At 39.4% G+C, this 16,730-nt stretch overlaps 3 pseudogenes; 1 reads left to right on the top strand and 2 right to left on the bottom strand.

Moving 5' to 3' along the window:
* The window catches only part of LOC143645099 (tripartite motif-containing protein 43-like), a 601,918-nt pseudogene that overhangs the window by 344,025 nt on the left and 241,163 nt on the right, over positions 1–16,730 (bottom strand).
* On the bottom strand, positions 3,355–3,829 carry LOC143643399 (caveolin-2 pseudogene; annotated as a pseudogene).
* On the top strand, positions 7,235–15,915 carry LOC143643876 (tripartite motif-containing protein 43-like; annotated as a pseudogene).

Here is a 16,730-nt window from a genome sequence, read left to right as displayed (position 1 = left end):
AGATCCACTGATTGAGGTTACTGTCATGTTATTTGTTTTATAGATAACTGTTTTTAACAATTTGTCACCTCTTGAACTACTTATTGTACTGTATGCTTTTTTGTAAACGGATTAGGTTTATTTTACTTATGGTCTATGTATTTAAGTTTTATTTAATTTAGCCAGTTTGCACAGGATTGGTGTTAACTTTTAAACATTTGAGTGATTCTTCTTTGCATTTAATAGTAGCAATATGAATTTTCCCTTTCAAAAATTCTGTAAATGAAAATTACCAAATCAATGAAGACAGTACATGAAAACTTTCTCCTTGAATAGGGTTGAAGCTTTGCAGATGAAACCCAATGTTCGTGCTATCAGGGTAGCAGGAGGGCAGCGGGTCCCATTCAGAGGCTATTAACCTTGAAAGTCGGGGTGCTTCCGGCCCCCAGCCGCTCCTCGGGTTCAGGCCGCCGCTTAGCGACCTTCCTTTCCGAGCCCGGGTGGGCGGTGAGGCTCTGCCCTGGTTCCCGTGTCCCCGCGGGTCAGTGGGGCCCGGGCTCCCACTAACTGCTCGGGGCTGGAGGGGGAGCTGCCATTGCAGGCTTCCGTTACTCGGAGCTGGGGCTGCCTCCTTCCCAGGCGGCCGGCCTCCCGGGAGATTCCGAGAGTTTTCCTGCGGATGCTGCGGCGCCCACACGGAGCTTCGAGGGCTGTGGCCCGGTGCGGTGGCCTCCTGCCTCCTGCCTCCTGCCTCCGACCTGGTGGCTGTGCCGAGCGGGGAAAGCAAAGGGGTGCTGTTGGGAGTGTTGGAGCTTCGGGGTCCCGGCTCCTGGGAACTTGGGGAGTGGCGCATGCTGCCCTCCTAGGTTCTGTTCACCCAGGCGCCCACCGGAATCAGTAGCGGGAAGGAAGACGTTCGGATTCCTGGACTTAAAATAAGCTGGAACCCAGGCAGCGTCCTTGCGCCAAAGGCCCTTAGCGGTCTCAACACGCCCGGCGCGAGAGGAGGGCGGCTCATGCCTCTCCGTGTCCTCTTCTACCTTCATGTTCCCTCCTAGAACCGAGGGCGGGAGGTCTGGGAGGTCTGGGAGGTCCATCAGGAGGGCCAGGGGCTCCCTTACCCGGCTCCTGGCTTCTCCGGAACCTAAGCTCTGAGGCCTCCATGAGCCTCTTTCCGGATTTCGCTCCTGCTACTTGGTGAGGACCCAGATGCGCCCCTTTACTCAGGGTGTTCAGGGGAACTAACTCAGAGGCCCCGCCCCGTGCAGGAGCGCGGGAGGGAGTGCGGGAAGCGAGTGGGTGGTCCCTGCACGGTTTTACTTACCTTGAGCGACCCATAGTCTGTTGCCTTCTCCTCTAATGCCACAGGCCCAGAAGAGGTAAATCTATGATATGGAATATTTTGTAAAAATGGGAGAAAGACAAGAGTTGCAAGGTATTTTCCTTTTAACATTCTTTTCATGTAGCTACATTATAGGCTTTTTAGAATTGTCTGTCCTTTGCAGCTTGACAAATATTTTGACATATGTTTATTAATTTATATCACCACTTCCAAGAGAATTCCATTCACATAAATCCTCTGACTTTTAGAGCTGAGGAGGTGCCAATTGAACTCGATCAACACCACATAGTTGAGGTAGAACCTCTTTTCCTGAGTCATCAGAAATGATGAATTCTCAAAGCTCTAAAAATACCATTACATGATACAGAAAAACAGAAGTATCTACTTATTTTCTATAATATGTACATGAAGTATTAACGCCTTATATAGATTCACACTTAAGAACAATATGTTCTTGCTAACATTTTACATGTGGAAAAACTAGGCTAAACTACTACCTACCTAATTTTAACATGTTTATAGATTTTATGAGTTCTTGGTATACATGTTTTCAAGCTGAATTTACATATCAAATATATTTCCTCAATTAATGTACAATCCACTCAGTAGTTTCAGTTCAGGTTTTATCTTTATACTGAGATCTGAAGTATCCTGATTTACCGTATCTATTTATCATAAAAACTTAACTTATTGTATATGATTTTCATGATAACGATAATTAGATTATGACACATTTTTAATACTCCAGTAGAGGAAGAAGAAATCTTTGTGATTTGCACTTTTTACTTAAAACCATTTAATAATGGTTAACCTGTTAAATCATTTGAAATTTTGTTCTAGTTGTGTTCTTGCTTGAGAACACAAAAGAAATAGATGATCCATATACTCTGAGATAACACTTGTCTGAATTAGCAGTATTAGGAAATAATTGTAATGGTGTTATTATATCCCTGTTATATAAAGATGGTTAGGACTATTTAAAATTTTCCCCATCACCATAATAGTACAATCAGTGCATAAATATTTATAGTTATAGTAATATGTAAATTATCATTTTTATATATGGATTATCAAAATTCATTAATATAAATGAAGAGGACTATACTGCAGACCCTTACTGCAACTTGAGGTAGAAATAAGATCAAACAATTAGTAGGGTAAGAATTGCCAGTGCATAGCAGGAGATACTGTGGAATATAAATATTGGGCTATCAAACCAAATGAAAAAATTAATATTTTACTTTGTGATTTTTGTACAACTAATAAAATCCCTCTCTTTTTTTAGGGAGGATTAAAAAGGTTATTATGTTCACTGAAGAAATCTCCTTGCCTGCCCAACCACCCCAGTCAAAGGACCAACATGTTTATACATGACACCTGGACCTGCTTGCTTCCTGCAGAATTTGAATCTTAGATATAAAATAGCTAACAGCAAATCTCAATAAAAATTCATTTTGAAAGCAGTTCATACTGTTCAGAAGTAGGGAAATCATATGCATCCTTGTTAAAAATTAAAAGTTTTTTTAATGACTGTGTGTGTACATTTGTAGTTTAAAACAAACAGCCAATAGCTGTTTGAAAAGATAATACATGATTTAGTAAAATAGATATTTAATTAATCAAATAATTTTGGCTTACCAGCATATCCAAACAGTCTTAGAAATCATCTTAAATATAAGGTGTAACTATAAAGTCATGAGACTCACTTTTTAACTAACACAGAGAATCTGTATAGCCAAATGAGTAGTAGTTCTTTAAGGAATAATCATGAGTCTTTTCCATGGATGCTGCAATAGCCTAAGGCAGTTTTGAAATTTTTCTTTTGTATCTACCTTGAAGAGGATGTGTTTCATAATGTAATCATTCATGAGCTTTGGCCCCCAGTAGTATTTCAGTTCAATCACCCTATATGTTCACGAGTTCTGGTAATTTTGAAAATAAATTATTCTTCATTCAATGAATATTTGTCACCTATGAGAATATTCAAAAGAATGTTCATTCAGGTTCTGCCAGTACATCTGGTGTTGAGGTGATCAGTCATGGCTCAGTTGCAGGCTGACAGAAGAGAAGATGCGTCCTAGGCTTGTACACAATGGGACAATGGCACCATCTGTCTCACTCTTGCATGTTGTCTGCACTGCAGGCAGGACCATTAAGCAGGTCTTTACAAAGACATTAGAATCCACGTGTGCAGGCAGCTGAGGGTGGCAGAGAATTCCCGCACCGAAGGCCATGGGAATCGCCAGGAACACCATGGAGAACTTGTGGATCACATAATTGTTGATTTCCAAGAGGACATGGCTGCAGATCCACATTTCTCTAAGGAGTGCATAGACACGGGCTTGGCGATCACATCCTCGAAACCCACCTTGTGACGCCAGTGGGGCCGGTGAAGATCCTGGTTCATGTCCAAGTCCGGAAACTTCTCGGGATCGCCACAGTCCAACCCGCTGTGGCGGCTGTAGGCCTGAAGAGCTGGGTATGTGCTTTCTTGGTCTCCAGCCTCATTGCCGCTCGGGGTGCGCGGGCGCGGCTCTGGGTCCTGCCCTGCTTCCCTTTCTTTTGCGCCCCGCCCTCGAGCCGGGAGTGTTGTGGGCGGCAGCAGCTTCCTGCTCCTGGACGCAGCTCCTGGCTCGCGTTCCCAGCATCAGCCCTGCCTGGTGGCATGGGGAGGTGGGGGCCGAATGCAGCGAGTGAGGTAGCTTCTGTCCGCCCTCTCCACCGCCCCTTCCTGGCAGGGACCACAAAACCTAAAATATTTCTTGATTGTTTCTTCTACTTTCATGGGTTCTGGTCTCTCTATCTTCATCCCAAGCACAAGGAATTTATTAACCTTCTAGGTGAGACAGATAGTCTGAAGGCCATCAAGAACATAAGAAATAGCATATCACATATTTAAAAATAGCAGGATTATAATATGGAATTAGATGTAAGAGATGGAACAATTGTCTCTTGAAATAACATTGAACACAGATTTTCATATAGGAATTCCTTTGGTAATAAAAGGAATAAATGTGTATGCGTTAAGGGTGGAGAAGAGGGTAAAGTAGGTTTCTTTGAATTAAAGCAACTGGAAAGAGAAAGGAGCAGGAGTTACTCTTCCAGATGCTAGTGCTCAGCATTATTTGGGGAGTGCAATGACATTTGATAGTAAATTAAGGCATTAGGACTAGGGTCAATAGATATTTTTACTTTAGTCACTAGCACCCAATTAGAATTACATTGTAGATTTTAGAAGAGCAACTAGTGGTGATTATTTAAACTCTCATTTTACTTTTCTATTTGAAGTAATTCTGGAATGCTTAAGTGCTTGTCTCCTTAATGTAAAATTAGAGAGAAAATTTCATGTAGAAATTGTGGGTATTTAACATCTCAGACACTGTCTTCTAAGATGAACACCACAGAAGGGGCTCACCTCACTCCTCACTTTGATTTGAAGAGAATTTTGTCACATGGTGTTATGGAATCACAAGACAGGATGAATCAGCAGTGATGAGAGCTTATATTCATCATTCCAGGTCTGCTCTCCGCACTTTTCCACTGTGGAGACTCACATAATCAGTTTTCCATTCCTCTCTGGCTTACAGCTGTGTTAGATGATTGGCGAGACCTGGAGAGAGAATGCTGTCATGAAAATGTGTAAGGTTAGTGTATTTATTTTCCTATAACACTACCGACAAGGTAGCTTGGGTCTGGAAGTTTTCTCAAAAGATCATGACTCATTGCGAGGCTACTTTATATGACTCTAAGTTTCAGTAACCTCTCCCTCCATTTGTCCTTTGAGTCTAGGGGAGGTGACAGCTCTGTAGCTGGTAACCCTGCTTTCTGCACTATTCCTTGGAGTTTATGTATGTACAATACTTACCCTTGTAAAGAACATAGACCACAGTGGAGTGAAGAGGCGTGATGACAAGCACCCAGGGTGAGGTTCTCAGATGTCAAGACTGAAGGTGAGAACTTCTCCCCACCCTCATCATTTTATTACACTCTGTTATGGAAATCCAAACACTCAAACTGAAAAAACAAACAAACAAAAAAATTGGCAATCCCATGTGTGCGATGGAGAAACTGGCCCAAATATAGCAGAATGGGTAGGGACCTTCTGGCTTCCGAATTTACAGAATGAAGTAGAGGAAAAGTATTTGTTACCAGACCAGCTCTGTGCTAAGATAATGCTTTGCCAGGAAAGTCAGACCTTGCACAAGCAGAGCTGTGAGCCTCAGATCTGTGGGACCCACAAGGACCAAAGGAGTCTTCTGTGAAGTTAACAAGAACCTGCTCTGTGGGCACTGATACAGACAAGAGGAATGGGCTGTGAGGAAGCAGGTACATGATGCCTATAAGGCAAAATAGAATCTTTCAGATTATAAATCAGAAAGAAAGATGAGAATTATAACAATGAAATTGATGAGAATAACATTGGTGGAGGCGACATATTTCAATGTATATCCCAAGACAATAGTATGTTATTTTACTGTTCTTGACCAATTTTGACACTTTAGTCAGGGATTAAGCCTTCTTGAAAGGAGTTTACTTAGAACCATTGGCCAAATAGGTGGAATTGGTTCGTTGTGGAACAGATGGTACCAGGAACACTGACTTCTGAGGCAAGCTGGGTTCCGTTTCAGGTTATGCAAACATCTAAGAGCAAATTTCTCAAGAAACGGATGTTTTCCTTAGGGTCCCTTCAAGGTTTCTATTACATGTTTTTGTCACTTCTGATATGATTCTCCAAATATGAGAATCAATTTAGGTTACTGTGGAAACATGTGACCAAGACATTTAACTGAAGATTATAACTTCACTCAATCACTGCCTTTTCACATAGGTGAAAATTGGATACAATTGATAACAATATCTTCTCTGTCACTAAAACTCATGGTTCTTTTGTGGCAGCAACTTTTAAAGGAAATGGAAACTTTAAGGAAAATGGCTCAGGAAGCACAAAGAAATCTAAATTAAGAACCAAGTAAAATCCAGCGATTTGTCATGAGTATGAAACTATTTTATTTGGTTTGAATGTTGGTATAATGCTACATAGACTTTTTACCTAAAAAAGTTACCACTGGAAGGATAGTGATGACTTCCCAGGGAACAGTAACAGTTTAAAATGGGTTATATATAATCTCAACTATACAGTTCATTGTAATAATAGCGCACACACAAAAAAAGCTGTATAAGGTGTAACCAGGACCTAGTGTGTTCTCTTAGACTAACAGTGAAGGTTTGGATAAAGCTTCTTAGGTACTCAGTATAAAGACACCATTGCCTAAGTTTGGCTGTAAAGGAGATGAGAAATAGAGTGGTCGCCATAGAAACAATAGAGTAAATTTTTGTTTGTTTAGAATCTCTATATTATGCATATACATAAATATATTTAAATATTTATATGAACAAGGTAGAACAACATGAGGGATGGAAGAAAGTTGAGGTGAAGGTGAAAGTGAGAATATTGATTGAGTAAATATCCTGAGGAAGCATCACAGGGAGGGATTCTGGAGCCATTTAGGGGAGTTAGTTTAAATGGGGGGGTATATTTGAGCACAGAGAAAGATGGACAGAAAGGACTAGCAAATATTCAAGACCCAGTTATGGGACTGAAAGTTCATGTAACTCTTACCTGATGAAACCAAGGAAAGAATATTTAAGTTCTGAAGTTTTGTATTGGGAGTGAGAGTAGTTGATCCTTCTACTCCAATATCCATGCTGGATTATGTGGTCTTAAGGAACGTGGTGATCAGGACTCAATACTAGATGATGCACCTACTTCTCTATGGGGAGCAGCATCTCCATATAGAGACACTGTAGAGAGAAGAAGAGATTTTCCAACAACTCAAGGACAGTGAAGTGCAAATGATTCAACAGAATAAAGCCTGAGGAAAATGTACAGTGAGTTGTCTGAGACCTGCCAACATGGGGCTGCTCCAGGTAAGACAGAAAGTCCAACCTCAGTGACACGAATCCTTTTCTATCCCCTGTTGCCATGACACTGAAATGTTGTCTGCATATGCTGTTACTTTGGGGGAAGATTCACTTTGACTCCCATCATTTTCTTTGTCTAACCACTTCTTTCTTCAGATTCCTGGTAATGTTTGGGAAACATTTGAACATTTTTTAGAAAACATAGAATAAAAATATTTCCAGAGTGATCAGAGTACTAGCTACACAAACAGATTATCCAAAACCAAAAATCTCCATGGCTAACAGAATACTTACATCTCTGGGAGCAACCCCCAAATTATGCTCCTTAATTCATCATATTCTCTGTTGAGCCACATAAAGCAGTTTCCTGAAGACATGAGGCTTTGCCTGTTATAAAAGCAAGATGGGGGAAATTTGGCAATCAATGTTAGTAAACTGTAATTATTTTGCTATGCAATTTCCTCTTTTGTTTTAACTGTAGTCTAAGTAGGTGGACCTATCTTTGGGGACAAGACTATGCAATGCCTCTGGGGACTATGCAATGCCTCTGGGAACCCAAACCATCTTGCCTCACCACAGCCTCTTCATGAGCCCCTTCCTCCTTTACTCTGATGACGTGAAAATATCTTGCTCATCATAATTTAGTTTCTGTTCTGGTTATTCCCTTGAGAAAAGAGAAGATATATATTAGTTTTAAAATACAAGGATACTAGAGGGGAAGCAAAAGGGTAGTTAACTCTTATGTATAGCATTACACTTGTTTTTCTTTTTCCTGTAGAAATTCTACAGGGAACCATGTCAGAAAAGTGAGTTGATACTGACAGTCTTTTATTTGGGGGAAAGCTGGTCTCATGTTGATGAAGTGGATGAGTGTTTCTAGCTATTAACATCTTTTTCAGTGGCAAATTTCCATTTTGGTTCCAAATAAGCACTACTAAGAGCTGTTTCCTTCTGATGAGGATGAATTCAAATCTGCTGAAAATCAGTTTGGCCTTCTGGAATTTGTTCACCCCATCCTTTTGCTAGTCTCCACTGGCATTACTGAGCAGTTGACACTAAGGTGTCTCAGAGAAGGCATGTGTCATGAAGGTAAAATGTTAAAGGGGCACAGGAATGAGGGGACTTACCTAAGAATTGGAAAGGAGTTTGGTTTTGTGTCCATGAATTACAATGACCAGGTCCTGCCCATGCACAGTGACCCCAATCATAGGCAGGGCCTCAGAAGGCGATGGCTGCCAGTTTGAAATAGTTTCCTTTCCTTGAAAAGGAAGAACAAAGTTGACTAACCCAGAGGACCATCCTCTTTTGAACTTTGAATGTATCGGTTGGTAAGTGCTTTATTTGTCTTATTTGCTAATATTCCCACTACTTAGCACAGTGCTTAAAATCTGATACAACATAATTATGTGATGAATGAATGTAAAATGATCTACCATAAGCAAATATTTTACTATCATGAAAAATTTATTCCAATATGTGGTTAAAATATCAGGAAAGAGAGTGGGCCACGGTGGCTCAGAAGGCAGAGTTCTCGCCTGCCATGCTGGAGACCTGGGTTCGATTCCTGGTGCCTGCCCTTGTTAACAAAAAAAAGGGCCTCAATCAGGAACAGCTAGATACAAATACAGAATTTGGGGATTCATTAGTTGCAAATCAGTGACTCCAAGAGATATTTGAAGAGGTTTGTTTATGGAGATTAGCAAACTTTTCCTCTGTATTTGAAGAAATCTAATCATCTACATTAACGTTTAAAACTCATAAAATCTAATCACATGAGAGAAGTGGGTATGGTCTTCAGTTTCAATAAAAGGGCTTCCAAGTAGCCAGGCTCATTCCTCTCCAGAACAGACAGAGTGATTTTGAAACTCCCCAGGCTATGGAGACCACTGAAAGGTATTCCTTCCACCTTGTGAGGTATTGGCCCCTCAACTGACTCCCACATTATTACTTTTACAGCAAAAATTGGTGAAACCGTTGATTTATTTCATAAGTGAGTACAGTTTGCAAGGGAGGAGTTCCTGCTGCTTCCCCAAACCCAAAGAAGTTAAAAAAAAATAAAAGCATAATTTTAATCTATCCATCAGAAAACTATTCTTACTATATATTTTTAGAATTCACATGATGGTTAACTTTTGTTCTATTATTTTATATATTCCTCGACTGTTCTTGTAGATTGTAAGACACAGAAAGCTTTTGCCAAATATCTTGTCATTTTAAGGTATAGATCCTGAAACAGGTTAGCAGTATTTTATTCTCCATGTCTAAATGTTTTACATTCTGCTTTACAAGTACTGCATAAAAGTACAGATAGAAGACAGATTATTCTGCAATTTGTAGATTGTTCCTTGATGACTTGAGGAAAATACTGTTTAAGGTGGTACATGTTATCTCTTCAGAAATATCAGTTTCCTGGCTTAAATTTTCTAGAAGCTTGGAAATGATTTTGCCTTCGGAACAGTGTTACTGGTGAACATGAAGAAATATCAGAAATGAGAGTGCCATCTTTATTCATTTTCTGTGGAAATGAGGACCCAACAGTTTTAAACAAAATTAGTTTTGAAAAGATTGATTTGTTTTCTGTTGTTGATGGTTATTATTGCATGATATATACATCTGTTCACAATGTGAAGGGATGCTTCATAACATTTTGACAGTACATGGAAGGTATAGCAATTCTCTTATCAATTTCTGCTTTGCTTGATGCAGAGGTATACCATCAAAAATAGGAGAGAAAACACAACTGCTTAATATATTTATATAAGAGATTCCCATTTAAACTCATGCAATTTACAAAGTGGAATTTAGTCCTTATTAATTATTATATATTCAAAAATTGTTTTTGGTTGATGGATTCTGTTAAAAAAACAAAGGACAGCAAAGATATAATTAAGACAAATTAATTATTGAGCTAAAAGAATTTAGTCCAATGCCCTTTGATAAACTAATCCTGGGCCAGTACCTTTATAATTGATTTTCAGAACAAACAAAACCAACCCCTGGGGCCATGGGTTTGGGTCAAACTACTCAATCCCAAAAGATCTTTTAAGGAAATATCTCAAGAAAACTGGAATGCGTTTAAAGAGTAGAAAAGAGGTTAGGTCATTAGAGGTCATTAGAAGTTTGTAGGATATATAACCAATGACATTTCCTGTGACACTCTTTGTGCCTCATCTTCCCATTGGGGTCATATGGAAGACGAATGCTACTCTGCTGTAGACACAAGCGTATTATTGAGTCACAACTTGACTAAAAATTTGCTTCAGCCTTTTTCTCGATAAAGCAGAATAATAAACTTCTGATATTCTTACCTCAGCAAAATGGACTCACACGTCTGATAAGCCTTCCAGAAAGAACTCACCTCCTTTATCTGCCTGAACTACTTTACAGACAACAGTCACCATAGACTGTGGGCACAGCTTTTGCAGGCCCTTTCTCTGTCTTTCCCAGGAAGAAGCTGAAACTCCTGCCCAGTGCCCCACATGCAGGGAAAACTCACAGTGCACAGACCTCAATCCAATGTTGCTATGAAGCATTTGGTGTCTTGTATTAGACAAGAAAATTTCTGCCAGTTTCTGAGTTCTTCAGGAGCATGAGACTCACAAACACTCTTTCATAGAATGGGCTGCCGAGAATTACCGGGTAAGTGATGTCTCTGAGAGCACTTTGAGAGGTGGTAATACAATTGCTAAGACATAAGGAAATTGAGGATTGAGAGTGATTAATCTACTCTTTTTTAGAATGCATAGTATGTCCTAGGTACTCTTCTAGGCACCAATATAAAGTTATGATTAAATACACTCTTATACCTGCCTTCATGGAACTTGCATTCAAATGGGGTGGTGATTAAATGAATGGTATGATTTGGATTATGTAGTATAATGCTCAGGCAACTGTAAACCCCTCCTTTTCAGTAAGAGTCACTGGTGATCAAAACTACAGTTGCAAAGAGGTTGTTTTTTTTTATTTTGGGAACATAACTACTAATATTGGACAAAGAAGTAAGGTAAGAATATGGTGGAGGGGATGGGACTAGCATCAATCAGCCAAAAGTCTATGGCAAGATGCTTATCTGAAGACTAGCCATATTATATGAATTCCTCATGGAACAGTCACTTAGACAAAGAATTATGTTAAATTTTGTGGTTGTATTGTATGAGTTTTCCAAGAATTGACAAGTGTGGAGGGTAAACAGGGAAATATCATCCTTATACTCTCCTATAGTTCATTTATCTAACATCAATTTCCTCCCTCTTTGAGGGTCTGAAATCTGTAATATTTGCTTTTCTGGTGCTCAAATTCACAGCTGTTTTACAGAAGAAGCTCCTAAAGCAGATGAGATCTCCGTGGGAAGAGATCCAGGAAAATCAGAGAAATCTAAATGTAGAAAACAGAAACCCTGATGTGTGTGTGATGAGTTTGAGTCTGTTTCCTTCAGAACCAATTTGAGGCAGACATGTTTGAAATGTATACCTAGAGGACTCAAGCTTAAGTGATGGTATTCCATGAGATTCTGTGAGTAGGTGAACAGTAGAAAAATATCCCTTTTTTTCAGTGTAGGATAACATGCTTCTTGGTTAAGGTTTCTAAATCTTAATATATCAGCAACAAGAAACAGGGCCAAACATGTGGGCACAGACAGGGGGTTAGGGAACTTCAGTCATCAGTGTTAAGGAGGTGACAAATTTCTCAGTTACAAAATCAGTTGAGTTCTAGTAGGTATTAAAATCTTTGGATAATTCAGGCAAAGGTTTCTGTATGAGCTGAATTCTAGAAATTCAAGAGCTTAAAATGGGGAGCTACAGCTGATTCATAATAATTAGTTCAAAGTTCCCATGGGGGGTAAGGAGGTGGGAACAGCAATGAGAAATGTGCGTGTAGGGATGAAAAGTGAAAGCGTGTTAGCTAGAGATGAATATCTGTTCAAGTAAGATAAAAAAAATAGAAAACTTTGAAAAGCCTAGGTAAAGGGGCAAAGGTGGGGATTGGAAGGGGCAGAGAACATTAATATTGAGAGGGGATAGGCAAAGGAATGGGAATGAATGCCTTTAACAGGGCAGAGAAGTATGAGAACCTCTGGCTTAAATAGGAGAAGACAAACCCATTCGTAAACAAAGGGGGACAGAAAAAGGGCTATAAGGATAGAAATTATCTTTAGGGCCTGTGGTACGGATTTTAGGAAGACCTTACCTGATGGTTTCTAATCCTGAGATTGATAAGCCTTATTTCTGCTAAGATTGAATTGTCAGGCTATGGAGTAGGGAACTTGAAACTGAGAGACTAATTTATGGACAAAGAGGTCAGAATATTGCATAGAATAATTTACTTTCTCTATTTTGCAAATTTTCTATTTCCAAAACTTGCTCATAGTTTTTCAAATATGAGAGAAAATAAATTAACTTTGAAAAGTTCTTTTCCAGACATTTTAGGAACTAAAGTAATGTATGAAATTGGTTTGAAGAAAGGGTGGGTTTGGGTCTTCAGATAGTGCAAAACAATGAAGGAAAGAAATGACTGAACATGTTGTTTCTAAGAAATGTGTGGGTCTGAATTTTGCATGTATGTAGCTGATTGGTAAAAGTCATGATTCAAAGAGAAATAGATGAGCTTTAATTGAAGGATTTTAAAGTCACCTTGGGTATGTGATCTAGGAAATCCATGTCCTTGCAGGATTATGTGCGTCTGTGGAGAATGATTATCAAAGCTGCCTATGAGAATTTGCATCCAGATCTCCATGAGGAAGAAAACATCATTTAGACAAACTGACACAGGAAAGCAAAAATATTTCATGGCAACTCAAGAAAAAATGGAGCCATAATGACTCAAAAGAAGAAATAACTAGGGAAATGTATGAAGAATTGATGATAATGTGCCAAAAACTAGATGTGGAGATGCTCCAGGTAAAAACTAGGACATACGTGGGATATATTTATATTAGTTGAAGTGCTGTGATTGACCTCCATTAATTATTTGCTACCAAATACATATTTATTCATGTCCAAATACATTTTTACACATGTGGAAGTTAATTCCTACCTGGGAAAGACACATATGAACTACAAATCCTCTCCTAACTATGAGCAACAAAGCCTTACAGAATTGTGAGAGTGGATTTCCCACAAAACATCCTCTGCTAAAATTCTCCTTATCCACCAGAAGGAACAGCTTACACATGGACATTCTGCTTTTATCTTCAATTGGACAATAAATAGGAATCTGGGGAAACTTTAAGTCCTCTTTAAAAGTCCTAGATTTGAATTACCCATAACTGGTCACATTACCCCCAGGGACAAGCTCTGGGAAAACCACTTTGTAGACAGTGATGCTTGGTTGTCATGGTTACAAGCCAAGGTCTTCTCTCTCTTAGGTATACTTGGGGTTCAGAATTCATCAAGATTTTGATACTGTCAAAGTGTTGCCACAGTTGTAATCTTTTATTAAGGAGAAGAATACTTACTTAACAAAATGGTGGGATTGTGGAAGTTGGTTCTTTTTTAAAGCCAAGGACTGGATGGCAGAAGCACTCTAATCTGAAAAACCCTAATTTTCATCTCTTAACAGGATTTCGGAGATATATTGACAAGGTAAGTTTACCCTTCATTGCAAACTAAGGTACAATGTGGGTTTTGAAGATACCTAGCCATTTCTAACAAATCCAAGGCATAATTCATTATATTATATTAAATTGATTATCTACAGATATGCTTATATTTTACTAAATAAGATTCCATATCCCCTTTTATCAGAATTTAGCATTGCTTCTTATCACACCAGGGTCCCAGGGATTTCCTTGTTAAAGGAGTCAAAGCACAAGTTGCTAGAAGACAGTCACCTGTGATTTCCAATTTGAAAATCAAATACACGCTGAGGTAGAAGGCCAAGCTTTGCCCAGGCAGTGAGAAAGTCATGTACCTCTGAGAAGCAAGGGGTGGAAGTAGGCAGAAAAGAGAAGCAGGAAGGATTCACTATCAAAGCTCTATCCTAAGCCACAATTGTGGAGGTTCAGTATTGTATCAGAAAAGGGGCTGAAGGACATTTTCACTTCAATGTATATGTCTTGTCTTAGATATTATGATGGGGCCTTTGGCACCACAGAGATGAACTGAATCTTCCCCCTGCAGGAGTGAGTCAGCGCAGCTGTGCATGCCCCAGCCTGTGAGCCCAGAGCTCAGCGCAGGACCCATCACTGGACTGAGAGACAGGCTCAGCTGCTACCGAGGTGAGTGTCAGCCCATTGGTGGGACCATGCAGTGTCCTTCATGACAGTTTCCCACAGGCAATCTTTCCCTCTTTATTACCCTTTCATTTAGCAGAGGAGAGCAGCCTGTGAAGAGGCATTTATGGTCTTATTTGTAGTGTGATAGTATGAAAACATTAAATGAAAGATGGAGATGGGAGAAATGTGATTCACGACTGTAAACAATATTTTGACAGTGAATTTGTTATAAAATGCAATTTAATTGATATAATCAGAAAAAAAAACAGTGAGCAAACATAAAATGACTATATGTAGAAAACAAGATTATTTGAATAACAACGAGGCATTTTGGTGGTGGATGAGGCTCTAGTCCAGGGTAGACTTAAACCTGGAGGATGAGCCTCAGAGAGAGGAATATTAGGCCTGAGATGAAATGAGGCACAGTGGACAGAATATTCTGAGTAAGAAACCCCTTCTAAGAAGATATGTTTAGATTTTCTTGAGTGTAAATTTGCTTGATTAATGAGAGTGTCATAAAATCTCTGGCAATGCCATCCCCCCTTTATTTCGATCTAGGATTTATTTTTCTGAAAAGGGGCTGTGCTCAGTTACATTGCTAAGGACTTGCCGTGGAAGCCCAGGTCTCCAGGCCTTTATGAACCATGATGTGTAATCAGTCAGATGTTGACAACATATTTACACCCACTATAATCATAATTTTTTTAAGGAATATTTTCCACTGTGGTTTGGTATTTGTTTATTCTGTACGTACACGGGGAGCCCTTAAATCTGTTATTGCCCAGGTAGAACTGCCCCTGAAGTCTTGGCCTGTTTTCTCAAGTGAGACTCATGGCAGATGCCTCACCTCATAGGGATTTTTAATTTAATTATAACTAGAACATTCTTTCCTTTCCACAGTGAACATTTCTTTCCATAATGAAACAGCCAATCACAATGTCATGCTGTTTGATGATGTGAGAAGGTGGAGATTTGGGCATGACCATGAAGACACAGATTTAAATCTAAAAAATCTAATTGTGTTGCTGCGTGGGGACCGAGGCCGTCACCTCTGGGAAACATTACTGGGAGCTGGAAGTGGACGACTCTTGGGACTGGGCTCTTGGAGTCTGCAGGGATTTCCGGGTGAGGAAGAAGGACACACTGGTAGAATCCAAGGATATATATTTCTTCTTTTATGTGTGAAGAAGCATAACCGTTACAGTCTCTTCACCATGGCTCTGATGCTTTGTCAGTGTATACAGAAACCTCACAGCCCGGTTGGTGTGTACCATGATTGTGAGAGTAAAAGTGTTACTTTTCTGAATGTCACCCACGATTCCCTCATCTGGACCTACCCCAATTACTCTTTCAACTTCCCCATCAGACCTTTCCTATATACAGGCCGTACATGAAGAGGGACAGGAACAAGAGCCTGAATTTATGCCAAAGAACTCCATAGCTGAGGTAGCTCTTCTGAACTGAAGCAAATCACAGATTTTATTGTCTTTAAACTTGTTCTACTTTAAAGTCGTTTTGTTATTAAATATGAATAAAGTTTGAAATGCAAGCTTTGTTCATTCCATTTAATTTAAATTAAAATTTCCTTTGTGCTCCATTAGGAAGAACCTGTGCTGTGGTAATTCACCAGTTTTGAAGCTTTCTGAAATTACAAGAATGTATGGGTGTGTGATTCTATATTAATGTTCCAATTCAGGACCAGAGTTTTCACATCAGAAGCAGACCCAGTTATCTACATGTACATGTCAGAATGAAATATCCTTTTCCCTCATCTTGACCTAGTAAAAACCTTCTAGTCAATTCTCAGGGTCAGAAACCTCTTTTTTACAGGGATATCTCTTCTAACACTTAGAACCAGTAAAGACCTTTATATCAGCCCTAGATCAATCCATTCCTTTTGTAACAGTATAAAGTATCAGACACAAGACAAAGGTCTCCTGCTTTCACTGCTGTATACCTAGCAGGTAACACAATGTCTGTGACAGAGTGGTCACCTAAATGTCTGATGCATAAATAAGTTCATAAATCAGTGCCATGATTACCTTATATTCCACAGATGGGATTACTATGTGCTGCTTCCTGATCCCTGCTACCACGCTTTGTAACATACAGGATCCTCACAGAATTATGTTTCTGAAGAAAAGAAAGAAAATAACTTCTGAAACGCTTTGGATTCAACAGTTTCTGATTAACAATGGGCATTAATAATTAATTAGAAGTGTAATTAACCATTTAAAAAAAGACAAAATATTGGCTGAACCAATGGCATAGGAA

The sequence above is a fragment of the Tamandua tetradactyla genome, chromosome 8 (assembly GCF_023851605.1).
Source record: "Tamandua tetradactyla isolate mTamTet1 chromosome 8, mTamTet1.pri, whole genome shotgun sequence".
Classification (NCBI taxonomy): Eukaryota; Metazoa; Chordata; class Mammalia; order Pilosa; family Myrmecophagidae; genus Tamandua; species Tamandua tetradactyla.
This window is presented reverse-complemented; position numbering and strand designations above follow the sequence as displayed.